We start from the raw sequence: 13,921 nt of genomic DNA on the forward strand, positions 1-13,921 counted from the left end.
CATATGGTGTCCAGAGCTGTGTGGAATTCAGGTAAAGGACAGTAGCAAATTAAGCCAGTTACAGCTTCGGCCATGGTGTCTTCTCTACCAGAGGACGCAACCAATGATGGGCACTTCAGCTTCACCCAGGAGGCACAAGCCATCTGGGGAAAGCAGCTGACATGTGGTTCAGGATCAGACAGGACAGACATGTACTCAGAATAGACACCAGGATCTCATGCCTGAGCGGTGATAAGGACAAGTTCTTAAAATTTCAGCTGGGCATATGGCCACCCAACTAGATTCCCATCTTCCCACTTCTGACAGATAATTGTGGGTTTGTGATTATATAACCGCCAATGGGAATTGAATGGAGGGAATAAATGCCACATAGGCAATGCCATGAAAAGTATGGACACGCCTTTCCCTTGCCCTTTTCCCTTCACGGCTGAGAGGTGACTATGGCCAACAGCCACCTCAAGTTCAGAAATGGAAGAACTGAATTGGGAGGATGCTACACTCCCAGCTCTGGAACATCTAGCCCTGTGAAATGAGAGAGATAAACATGGTCTTCTTTTTTTTTTTTTTTTTTAATATAAGCGTTGAGAGGAATGGTTTTGCTTCTCAAACTTTATTTTTTTTAATGTTTATGTTGATTGAGAGTGAGAGAGAGGGAGAATCCCAAGCAGGCTCCGTGCTGTCAGCACAGAGCCCTGTGCTGAAATGAGATCATGACCTGAGCTGAAATCAAGAGTCGGACAGTCAACCGAATGCGCCACCCAGGTGCCCCAAGAAACAAACCTAGTCTTGTGTAAGCTGCTGCATTTGGGAGTCTTTTATTACCTTTGTTAACCTTTACCATAAATAACACCTGTTCCCAAACAAGCAAGGTCATTTCTCACTCAAGTTATTTGTGAGACAGAAGTTTCTCACATTTCTGTATCTTTGTCCATTAAATCCCTGACTCTAGGATACAGAGATCATATATAACAGGATTCAAGAGGCATTACCTGTATTGATTGTCCTTCCAGCATCCATTCTCCCTACCCGCTTACCTGAATTACATTTGGGGATCTTACGGTTCAGGGGAAGGGAACTGCATGCCCAGCTTTAAGAGCAGAATGAAAGAGCTAGGTTAAGCTAAACAATCCATCCTATCTCCCTATGAATATTGATTGGTGGACTGAAAACCCAAGCAGTTGGTTAAGCATCTGACTCTTGATTTCAGCTTAGGTCTCACCAACTGTGAGATCGAGCCCGCATCAGGCTGTGCACTGACAGGGTGAAGCCTGCTTGGGATTCTCTCTCCCTCCCTCTCTGCCCCTCCCATGCTCTATCAAACAAATAAACAAAACAAAACAAACCCAAGCTGACCCAAAGTTGAGTCTCAGGACTTGGCTTGCAATGCTGGGTAGAATACATCCTGCTAGATGCAGAGCAAATGTAATACCAGAAGCTGCTGTCAGCCACTCACACCCACCGCTCAGTCTTCAGTTATATAGACCAATAAACTCTCTTTAGTGTTGAAACAAGTAAAAGTTAGACCTACCAGTACTTAAAACTAAGAGCATCCTGATGATACCATTTATCTTGCCACAGTCTGCTAATGTCCTCGCTGCGTGCACAATGATCCTGTCTTTGCCCATAGTGTTCCTTTTGCCTGCAGCACCCTGCCTCCACTCTGCAAATATTCCTTGTTTATGCCTACTTATCATCTGAGACAATTTAGACATCCTGGATTTATCATAGTTCCACCACTTAGTAGTTCTGTGGCCTTAGGTGACTTACACAACCTGTTTCATTTCTATTGTGAAATTGACATAGCAGTATTTACCCTTCTGTTCTCATTTTTCATCACTCATGAAATTGGGACACTTGCCTTACAGACCTGTTATTAAAAAGAGGGAACAGCAGGGGCGCCTGGGTGGCTCAGTCGGTTAGGCTCCCGACTTCAGCTCAGGTCACGATCTCACAGTCCGCGAGTTCGAGCCCCGCGTCGGGCTCTGGGCTGATGGCTCAGAGCCTGGAGCTTGCTTCCGATTCTGTGTCTCCCTCTCTCTCTGCCCCTCCCCCGTTCATGCTGTGTCTCTGTCTCAAAAATAAATAAAACGTTAAAAACAAATTTAATAAAAAGAGGGAACAGCATATAAGGTGCTCAGAACAGATCTATGTAAACTTCTCAGTAACTATTTCAAAACTCAAAACCCCATGATCGGCAGTCAAATCTATTACGTGGCCTTATCCAACTCCATGTACAGCTGGGAGGCTCAGGGGCTTTGTAAGAGCTCTGTTAGCCTTTTATTTATTTATATATACATATATTTATTTACTTACTTATATAAATATACAACCCTGAGATCAAGAGTCGTACGCTCTTCTGACTGAACCAGCTAGGTGCCCCTAGCTTTGTTAGTCTTTAAATCACCAGACTTAAGATTTACAGGTCTTGCCCTACTGGAATCCTATCTTGTTTTTTTTATCTCCACTCTATAGGTCTGACTTGTGAGATACCATGGCTAAACGAATAAAGGAGCAAAGACAGTGGCACTAAACTGCCTTATTTTTGTGCCAACAGCCTCAACTTAATGCTGTGTTTCTTAGCCACCCTGTAAATTTGAACAGCATATTTGTAGTGCTAAGACTTTTTGTACTCATATCCCAGTATCAGTCATATATATCTTATCTACTTATGCATCCACAATCAACGATCTATCATTAGATCACATCACTAATCCATAAGACCACAGCTATAAACTGGCCAGCAGGCTGAATTTGGCCTATAGCATTGCTTTGCCCTGTATCATGTTATAAGAACTAGAAAATCTCACATAGAAATCCTGATATGAGGTAACACTGAACCCACATGCCTGCACAGTAATTGTCAATACAAGTGAAAAACCTTAATATTAAATCAGTCCATGTTGTGAGCATGTAATACATTTAATGCAATACATTTAATTGGGTAGGGGAAAAAAAAAAACCTCTTTACATTAAAAAGACATTTTCCAGTTCTGTCTGACCCAACAAGCAACAGAGGCAGTAGTTTCACCTAGCAACACTCATTCATGTGTCCCCTAGCACCCATTTAAGGACCTCAATACTGCATTGGAGAGCAGGTGTGGCAGGCAAGCACCCCCTCCCCCACCCCTGGCCAAAGATGCCCACATTCCAATCCCCAAAACTTGTGAACATATCACCTTACATGGCAAATGGGACTTAGCAGCTGTAACTAAATTAAGGATCTTGGGATAGGGGAAGGTTATCCTGGATTACTCGATGGCCCCAGTGTCATCCACAAGGATCTTTATAAGGAGACCAAGGATCAGAGTCCAAGAAAGCATGACTACAGAAGAAGAGGTTGGAGTGAGTGGCCACTAGTCAAGGAATGCAGACATCCTCTAGAAGCTTGAAAAGGCAAGGAAGGATTCTCAGAGCTTCCAGAAGGAAAGCAGCCCTGTTTTTTCCATTTAGTCCTGTAAAACCCATTTCCAACTTTTGCCTTCCAGAAGTGTAATAATTCAAAGTGTTTGAAGTCACTAAGTTTGTGGTAATTTGTTACAACAGCAATATAGAAACTAAAACAGATTTTGGTACCTGGAAGTGGAATGCTACTGTAACAAATACCTTAAGATGTAGAAGTGGTTTTGGAACTGAAAAATGGACACAGGCTGGAAGAATTATGGGTATGATAGAATGCTTTCCACGGATTGTTACTACAAACATGAATGTTAACAATTCTGTCAGTGAGGACTCAGAAGGAAGTGAAGAGCCTAGTAGAAAATCTGTAGTCTTAGAGAATACATAAACAGACTGTGAATAGAAATACAGACACTAAAAGCACGGCTGGTGAGGGCTCAGAAGGAATTGGGTAATGTTAGCGGAAACTGGAAGAAAGGGGAATCCTTATATGGTAGAAACATAGCTGAGTTGTACCCAACAGTTATGTGGAAGGCAGAACTTGCACATAACAAACTTGGATATTTAGCTGAAGGGATTTTTTTTCATTTCTTTTTGATGCTTGTAGTAAAATGCAAGAGCAAAGAGATAAATCTAGGGAAGAACGGTTAAAACAGAACCTGAACTTAATGCAGAAATCTCAGCCTATCCACACTGCAAAAGATGCTAAAATTAGGAGACTCACAGGGAAGTGTGCTCTGGAGAAAAAGCCAAGGTGTGGTTGAGCCCCCTTTTTCTAGTGCCTCAGAATGACCAAAAGGTCATATTTGTCCACACAGATAGGAGATTAGGCGTGTGACTCATGAATACTCTCAACCATCTCAGCAGAACCCAGGAATAGAGATGGGATTACCCAGGAAAGTTCTGTGGAGGCACCTCTTGTCCAATGAAGTGAATTTCCGTGACATCCACAGAAGATCAAGGTTGAGAATTTTTATACCAGCCGAAACACTGCCAGCCTGGACTCTGAGGGATGGAGAAAGGATCAAATTAAAGAAGTCTGTTAAATTCCCGAAATTCTGTAAGCAGGAAACAAGCTGACAAAACTACTCAGCTATGAACAAGCGCTACCTTTCATGAAAAAGAAGGGAGGACTCAGGAAGGTATAGCTTGAGCCCGGAGAATACCCTCAGGCCTTAAACTGGACACTGTTTGCCCAGCTAGATTTTTAAATTGGTTGAGACCAGTGACTCCTTTTTCCCTTTCATTTCTTCCCATTTCGAAGGACCACGTCTATTACTGATGTCCAATACCTATCTTACTATTGACATTTGGGGAGCAGATAACTTAAAAACCTGTTATAAAACCACAGATGGAGAGGGATTTTGCCCCACGATAGATCATGCTCAGCTCTTACCTAGACCTGATTTAGACAATGAGACTTGGACTTTGGAGCTGAGAGTTGGGAGGTTTTTTTCTTTGGTGTATAATGGGTTGACATGTTGGGGGATGCTGGGAGGAAATGAATGCATTTTGCATGTGAGGTGACTGTGAATCTTTAGGGGCCAGAAGCCAGACTGAGGTAGGAAGAGTAATGCCCTGTCAGAGATGTACATGTCCTAATCCCCAAAACCTGGGAGTTACCTTACATGGCCAAAGGACTTTGGGGGTGTGATTAAGTTACATCATTAACAGGAAACTAATACAGTGATTGATTCCTTCACTTGGGCAGAAAAAAAAAAAAAAAAAAAAAAAAAAAAACAGAATGGATCTTGTAGAATGCTGTTCTTAGCAGAAAATAAGGATGTGACAATATGAGCATAAAATAATAAAAGGTAATTTGTAAAAGTCCATGGGTTCACAATTTTGCTACGTTAAAATATACACGGGCACCTGGGTGGCTCAGTCGGTTAACCGTCAGACTCTTGATTTCAGCTCACATCATGATTTCACATTTCTGGAGTTCGAGCCCCATGTTGGGCTCTGTGCTGACAAGGCAGAGCCAGCTTGCAATCCTCTCTCTGCCCCTCCCCTGCATGCTCTTTCTCAAAATAAATAAGTGAGCTTAAGAGAAAAAGCGTATGAGGGGCGCCTGGGTGGCTCAGTCGGTTGAGCGTCCAACTTCGGCTCAGGTCATGATCTCGCAGTTTGTGAGTTCAAGCCCGCTTCGGGCTCTGTGCTTACAGCTCAGAGCATGGAGCCTGCTTCGGATTCTGTCTCCTCTCTCTGCCCATAACCCCCCACCTCCCCGACCCCCCCCCCCCGCTTGTGCTCTGTCTCTCAAAAATAAATAAATGTTAAAAAAAAATTTAAAAAGAGTTTATGAAAACTAGTTACAAAGATATGAACATATAGTTCTTTTAAAGGAACTTCTAATTATATAGATGTGTACTTTTCGCCCATGAACTGAATCAAAATGTCCCAAATCAGCTAAACAATCCAGAAAATGTATAAACTACACAAAGAACAAAAAGGTCTGATCAACACCTGTGGTCTAATATTTAAAAAATACTGCAAGACCACTTTGTTTCTAGAAAAAAGGGTCCAAACACTTTAAATGTGCTTGAAAGGGGGCGCCTGGGTGGCTCAGTCAATTAAGCGTCCAACTTCGGCTCAGGTCCTGGTCTTGCGGTCTCAGTTTGAACCCCACATTGGGCTCTGTGCTGACAGCTCAGAGCCTGGAGCCTGCTTCAGAGTCTGTGTCTCCCTCTCTCTGCCCCTCCCCAACTCATGCTCTCTTTCAAAAATAAATATTAAAAAAAATTGTTTTAATGTGCTTGAAAGATAGGGGTCAGGAGACCTGTTGTGTACGACCATATTAAGAAAAACTGTTATGAAAGAGGATTTGGGGCACCTGGGTGGCTCGGTTGGTTAAGCATCCGACTTTGGTCCAGGTCATGATCTCATAGTCCGTGAGTTCAAGCCCCGCATCAGGCTCTGTGCAGGCAGCCCTGAGCCTGGAGCCTGCTTCAGATTCTGTGTCTCCCTCTCTCTCTGCCCCTCCCCCACTTGTGCTCTGTCTCTAGCTCTCAAAAATAAATAAATGTTAAAAAAGAAAAAATTAAAAAAAAAAAAAAAGAGGATTCAACCTCACTTCCAGAATCTGATTTTAATCACCTTTGGAATTGTCCTAACCTAGGGCTAACCAGCCCAAAATACCAGAAACTCCCACTGACAACCTGAGATGAGAGGACATCCACTTTCTCTTGCATCTGATTGTTTATACTCAAGAAAAAGCATTAAAAAAGGAATATGGTAGGGACACCTGGGTGGCTCAGTCAGTTAAGCCACCAACTCTTGATTTCGGCTCGAGTCATAATCTCACAGTTAGTGAGATCAGCCCCACATTGGGCTCTGTGCTGTCAGCTGTGCTGATAGCATGGAGCCTGCTTGCAATTTTCTCTCCCTGTCTCAAAGTAAACATTTTTTTAAAAAATGGAATATGGTAGAATTATTAAGATCCTTAGGAAGGTGTATGACTGGAACATCACAAAGGCAGAAAAAATGTAAAGTTCTTAGTAAAACTTTAAACCATGGTATTTGTAGTGTTTCTGCTTAAAAATTTCAAAACCAGATTAAAAAATTTTTTAAAGTTTATTTTGAGAGAGAGAGAGTGAGCAAGCACGCAAGGGGGAAAGAGGCAGGAGGGAGAGAATCTTAAGCAGGCTCCACGCTCGGTGCATGGGGCTCGATCCCATGACTGGGATCATGATCTGAGCCAAAATCAAGAGTCAGTCGTTTAACCGATTGAGCCACCCAGGCACCCCAAAACCAGATTAAATTTCTATTCAAAGTTTAAATTTTGGACATATTTGGAACCAAGGCCTCAATGCCCGAGAAAAACTGATTTTCAAAATGTTGCTCAGGTTTAACAGAGTATGTATCAAAGTTTAAAACAGACTACTAAAAAAGTAATAAAATAGTAGACTGCTCCTCCTTGCACCAAATCATTAGAGAATCTCTCAATCAGGAGGAGCCAAGTAGCTGTTGTCCCTGGAGGGACGTGGGCTCTTCTCCAGAGTTTTCTACAGCACCACCTCCCCCATCTCCCAGCTGACCTGCTTCATTCATAGCACCATCTGCTGCCTTCCAAAGGCTCAGGAGTTAGTGGCATACATTAAAGGTGTCCCTGAACTGGTTCAGCCAGGTCTTCTTTCAGACCTGCCAAACATCCTGAGAGGTATTCCTCTCAGTTGGCATGCGGCAATCTGGTGGCACTGTAGGAAGTTTGCATAAAAATAGTATGTACCATTTATTATTCCAGTAAGTGCTAAGCCCTTTGCCAATGTCTCATGTAATCCATCATAGTGATCCTGCAAAATAAATACAAGGTTTTCTCACTTTACAGATGAGGAAAGTGGAGCTTAGAAATCTTGCTGTTTCAAATGTAAGCCAACAACAGACTTAGAACTGAGATTCCAGTGAAGTCTGACACCACAGCCCATATTGGCTGCATGATGCCACTGTTTCAAAAATGAGCAAGGCCGTGAAGCTAAAACCAGGTTTTTGGAGGCATAGATACTGCAGTACCAACAGACCTTGGGGGGAAAAGTGCAAGATAATTTGCACAGCTTTTTAAAATTTTTTTAAGGTTTATTTATTTTGGGGAGAGAGCGAGCGAGCACAAGTGGGGAGGGGTGGAGAGAGAGGGAGACACAGAATCCAAAGCAGGCTCCAGGCTCCACGCTTATCAGCACAGAGCCCGACGCAGGGCTTGAACTCACTGACCGGACAGCGAGATCGTAACCTGAGCTGAAGTCAGACACTTAACTGGCTGAGCCACCCAGTCACCCTAGATAACTTGCACAGCTTTTAGAAGTCACATATATTAATTCTTGGGGTCTTGTATTCTGGGCTTGCCTTAAGAAATTTAAGGTCCTTTCACTAATTTGTTGTTTATGACTAAAGTATCAGTGTAGATGTTTATCATCCATGGCTGCTAAAACTATTTGGTGCAACGTTGATGGAAGACTTTATAATGGATAGAAAACCCTGAAATCACTAGAATCTACTAACCAAGCTTAGTATCAAAAGTAAGGCAATCTGACATTACGTACCTCCTGATATGATGCAAAAGGAAGTATGCAGCACCCACTATGATGTATCTAGCCTTAAAAAATAATCAAAACATAATCAAGCTTCTAGATCTATTACTAAACTCGGGGAGATAAAACCGTATGAAACAATATGACAGGAATACAATCAGCCAAATGCAAGTCATTAGGAATTCCTCAATTTGTTTTTCCAATAAGGACAGGCAACTATTACAAATATAAGACATTACCAAATGCAATGTATATAGAACATTTGGATCCTGATCCAACAAACCAACTAGAAAAAATTAAAATGAAATCAAGTGGGAAATTCACGTTTCCTCCATACATTACCACTTACCACTTTACAAATATTCCAATTCCAGGCATTTTTTTGGTTGATCTGATTCAGAAACCTAGTTAATGAAACACGTTTGTAAGAAGTTGAGATTAACTTGGCAGCTAGAATGACTGTGAGCTAATTCTCAAACTGGCATGAAAATACTAGAGTGAATAGACTTTCTCTTCCATTCACAAGAGAGAATCAGCAAAGGTTTTGGTCATCAGCAATGACCAGTTTTTGCTTCTGCTCTCAGCTGTAGTTTAAAATTTCAAAAAACAAAAATCTTGCCCTTGAATTTTTGTCCGATTTAGAAAAAAGAAAAATCTGTAAGCTCTGACCTCTGCCACATCTGTTCAGGTTCACTGTGTAGAAACTATCGCCCAAAAATATTAGTGGACAAGTGACCACAGCTTGAAGAGAAGTGTCACCTCACCTGTTAACACCATGTAACATGTACAAATATAGTTTGACCCTTCCCAATTAAAAACACCACGTGGAAGCACTGAATGAATGCCCATCCAAGTGGCCTTATACCTAGATTAGCCAAAAATCTTCTGACGTTGAGCCATTCAACCAGGTGCAATCAATTCTTGATGAGAAGGCTCTTAAGAGCGCCAGTGATCATATAAGGCTGCCTCACAAATGGCAGTTGCATCAGCTAAGCAACAAGCACATTTGCCTATTGCATTGCTTATGGTGGCCTGATCCATGAAGTATAAATATACAGGCAGAATGACCGGAGATCCCAATTCTCCTTCCAGGGAACTGTCCCTCGTTCTATTCCACTTGCACCCACTTTAAGTGGAGGTCCCATTGTGATACCATTGCTCCTATGACTATCATTATTTGGGGCACAAGAAGGCAAGCGAACTGCAACTAAGAATATCTGAAATGAACCTAAGGGAAAAGGATGGTTACTCTGGGAAGACAAAGCCATGAAGTAGCCACACTTAGGAAAGAAGTCCATCTCAATTGAAGTGGAAAAATTCATACTGAGAAGTCACTGAATTAATTAACTCTGTTTTTGCCTCTGCTTGGTCACTTAACAATGTTCCCTGGGGAGACAAGAGTAGTCCAGTTCTAGGCCCTTTGTTGGGGGGTCACACTGCAAAGTAACTACCAAGAAAAACGCAGTGCTGAAAACCAAGAACCACAATAGTAGGGAGAAAAAAGATCAGGAAATATCAAGACTAAAATGCATCCACACTACTCAACAGAATTGCAGCTACGTTCCTTGTAAAAGGTTTGTTGTGGGGTTGAAAATGGAATAGATGTGAAGCAGGTATGTTTAATGAATGTTCTTTCAGTTCTAAAGCAAGCAAGAAAGGGTAATTACGTGTAAACCCCTGTAACCAAGAGCATAAGCACAGGACTGAGTTTTCAAATTCCAACTGCACCACTGGGGCTATGACCTCAGTTACGTACCCCAGTGGTTTTCAACCCACTGGTACCGTAGAATCATCTAGAAGCTTATAAAACACCAATAGCTTAGGGACCCACCCAAATTAGACCTAGATGCCTGCATGCCTAATTCTATCGGTTACCAGCACCCAGCCACGAGGCTGTTAAGATTCCTGCTTCACTGCTTCACAGTCGCTCGCTCCGCACAGCAAGCACACCAGACTCACAACAGTACCCCCAGCACTTCCGGTTACACACAGGAAATACGATGTCTAATGCTTCCTAGGACATAACAGAATCCAACAAGAAAACCACGTGCTCCGAATCTTTTAGAGAACTTTGAAAAGTCATTAACTTAGACTACCACAACAAATACTAATGCATATTAAAGCAAACACATCCAAAACAGAAAATAAGAGACAGATGGTAAAAGTACGCACCAAACACTGAACTCCCCCCAAATACCAAGGTTTTACCTTGGGGGACTTTTAAGTGCACAAGGTTACAAGCGCACCTGTACCAGACAGCAGAACCTAAACGTTTCCTGAAGTCGACTACCCAATGCCCTTTGATACTCATCAAAGCAGTACGTTCAAGTTTTTGTACATTGTTGTACAGCGCTGCACTAGACTCCTAATAAAGCAGACGTGCTTCAGATGTAACCAGTGCATCACGAAATCACCTCCATCATCGCAATCCAGCATATCGGCTGTGTAGAGAGAATTCTGGACTTATCTACAATAGGAAAAGGAAGGAAGTATCAAAGCAAGGGGTGCCTGGCTGGCTCGGTCTGATGGGCACATGACTCGATCTTGGGGTTGTGGGTTTGACCCCATGTCGGGTGTAGAGATTACTCAAGTAAAACTTTAAAAAGAAGGGAAATTTGGGGGGGGTCAGTCAGTTGAGCATCCAATTATTGATTTTGGCTCAGGTCATGATCTCTAGGGTCATGGGATCAAGCCCTGCTTCAGCTCCACACTCAGCGTGGAGCCTGCTTGAGATTCTCTTCCTCTCCTCCCCCACCTCCTGTTCACAGGTGCATACTCTGTATTAAAAACGTTTTGGGGGTGCCTGAGTGGCTCAGTCGGTTAAGCATCCGACTTCAGCTCAGGTCATGATCTCACGGTTTGTGAGTTCAAGCCCCCCATTGGGCTCTGGGGCTGACAGCTCAGAGCCTGGAGCCCACTTCAGATTCTGTCTCCCTGTCTGCCCCTCCGCTGCTTGCACTCTCTCGCATTGTCTCAAAAATAAACATTAAAAAAAAATTTTTTTTTAATTTTCTTGAAATTTTATTTTCGAAGCAGAGAGACAGAGGCACGAATGGGGGAGGGGCAGAGAGAGCCAAAGCTGGCTCCAGGGTCCGAGCTGTCGGCACAGAGCCTGACACGGGGCTCAAACTCCCCAACTGTAAGATCATGGCCTGAGCTGAAGTTGGGACACTTAACCAACAGGGCCACCCAGCCACCCCTAAAATACTTTTTTTAAATAATTTAAAAATAAGATAAAGTGTCACACCAAGAATGCAAAGACCAGTCAAATTAACATTTTAAAATAGTACCTAAAAGTGTAGTTTTCTTTGCTATGCATATCTAAGTTAGATGGGATGTTCAACTTCAAGGTTATTAAATAAGCTTTCTACCTCAAGCTAGGTGGACCACTACACTTCCCAGAGAAAAATGTCTCATACTCTGCTATGATTAGAAAACCCAAGCATCTGACCCTGGCTCTAGAACTATTAAAAACAGGTTTCATGTAACATTTAACATGAAAACTCGTGTGTGTGTGTGTATATATATATATATATATATATATATATATATATATATACATACATACACATATGCTTATTTTAGAAGTTTTGTACCCACAACTTCAACAGAAACGGGACTATAATTTATATCAAGAAAACCAACTTTTCCTTTTGTGGCTTTTTTAGAGATACTTAACATTTATAAAGAACCTATGGTTTGGGATACCCGGCATCATTCTGGGTATAACCTGGCTTTGCTGAGCTAGTGAGATTACATTCTACATCCCTAGCAATTGCACAACAAATTTATGAACTCAAAGCAACATCTGAACAAGGCATAATACGTGCTAAAAGCATTACGTGAAAAGATACTGGGGATGGAGACCGATTACTAAATTTTCAAGAGAAACACGTATCACTGCAATGAAAAAATAGTCTTAAACGATCGATAAAGGTCTGTATCAAAAGTAAAACTAATGAAATGCAACATTACATACTTTTAAAACATTCGTGCCAAAACAAGTTCAAGCTGAACCTAATAATCAGGACTCTACAGCAGGAAAAATAGAAGACATAAATAAGCTGACACCAGGAAGAAAAAATAATTAGTAAATACAGGACATTCAAGAAAACTGCTCTGGTCTCTTCAAAAACAAACCAAAAACCCATGGTTATGAGGGGGAAAGGTAGGGAACTGTTAGATGAAGAGAGTCTAAATAAACTTATCAACCAAACACAACTTACATACCTTGACTAGATCCAGTTTGGAAAACCTGGCGATGTTGATTTTGGTACAACCGGCACTGTTTGAATTATTTTATTAAGGATCAGATGGTACTAGAGAAATAAGGTCAAATTTTCTAAGTATGATAATGGATTGCAATCCTTGTGATTGAGAGAACATCTTAGTTCTTAGGACATGTAAGCCACAATAAGAGATAAGTGTCAGGTGTACCAACTTATTTTCAAATGGCTCAGCAAATGTTTGCTGTTAAATCTAGGTGGGGAGTAGAAAGTGTTCAATGTATTTTTCTTTTTTTTTTTTTTTAATGTAAGCTCTAAGCCCACTGTGGGGCTTGATCTTCAATTCAAGATCAAAAGTTGCAGGTTCTACCGACTGAGCCAGCCAGGCGCCCGTAAGTGTACAGATTATTCTTTTAACTTCTTCAAAATAAGTTTGTAGGCAAAAGCTTGCCATCTGATCCACTTCATTTAAGTCACTGATGAAGCAGCTTCAAGACGCTGAAGAGAAATAGCCATTCCAGAAGTAGGCAAAAAAGTAGCAAAATTCCATGATGATGCAAAGAAGAAATTTTGTTACACAATGAAAAACTCATTGTAGTACCTTCACTAATCTTTCCATCATCCCCTCAACCCTTTGTCACAAGAGAAATCCTTGACATTTTTATCATAGCCTGCAAGGATAGGAACCTCAGTCGGTATTATAGAAACGGAGGATTAGTTTCTTCCTAATCCAGATCCCCCAGAGGAAGAATTCAAGTTTTCTTAACCAAAGGTGAAAGCTGCTAAACCCCCAAGCAAACCTCACTATTGAAAGAACCATTCGCCAATCAAGGGAATGTTAATTAAGGTCCGAAAAGTTTTTAAAAAGTTGCTTAAAACCAGGGCGCCAGGGGGTGCTCAGTCAGTTTAAGCATCAACTCTTGATTTCAGCTCAGATCATGACCTCCCAAGTTCAGGAAATCAAGTCCCGCATCAGGGTCTGAGCTTCAGCCTGGAGCCTGCTTGGGATTCTCTCTTCTCCCCACTCCCCCACATGTGCACGCTCTCTCAAAATAAATACACCTAAAAAAAGTTGCTTAAAACCCACTCTTATAACAAACCATTAATTGTTACAGGAACGGCTCATTGGCTTCCAGCATAGCTAAGTGAATTTCCCTAGAATTTTCATGTTGTACTTGCCCAATCATCAAGGTCAATGCAACTAAATGCTATCTTATGAAAGAACACTTATGTGGCCTGTGAATAGGCCCTCAGTTATGTTTATCAAAGAGCTTG

General features: G+C 41.8%; 1 long non-coding RNA gene across 1 annotated transcript; it reads right to left on the reverse strand.

Annotated features, from left to right (window-relative positions):
• Nucleotides 1–2,900: 2,900 nt before the first annotated feature.
• LOC128775546 (uncharacterized) lies at nt 2,901–11,922 on the reverse strand. The gene is made up of 2 exons (XR_008420307.1): nt 7,625–11,922; nt 2,901–4,401 (listed from the first exon to the last, which is right to left on the reverse strand). It is a non-coding gene; the product is annotated as an uncharacterized LOC128775546 (long non-coding RNA).
• Nucleotides 11,923–13,921: the final 1,999 nt, after the last annotated feature.

The sequence above is a fragment of the Panthera pardus genome, unplaced genomic scaffold (genome assembly GCF_024362965.1).
Source record: "Panthera pardus isolate Hobbes unplaced genomic scaffold, ASM2436296v1 HiC_scaffold_8, whole genome shotgun sequence".
NCBI lineage: Eukaryota > Metazoa > Chordata > Mammalia > Carnivora > Felidae > Panthera > Panthera pardus.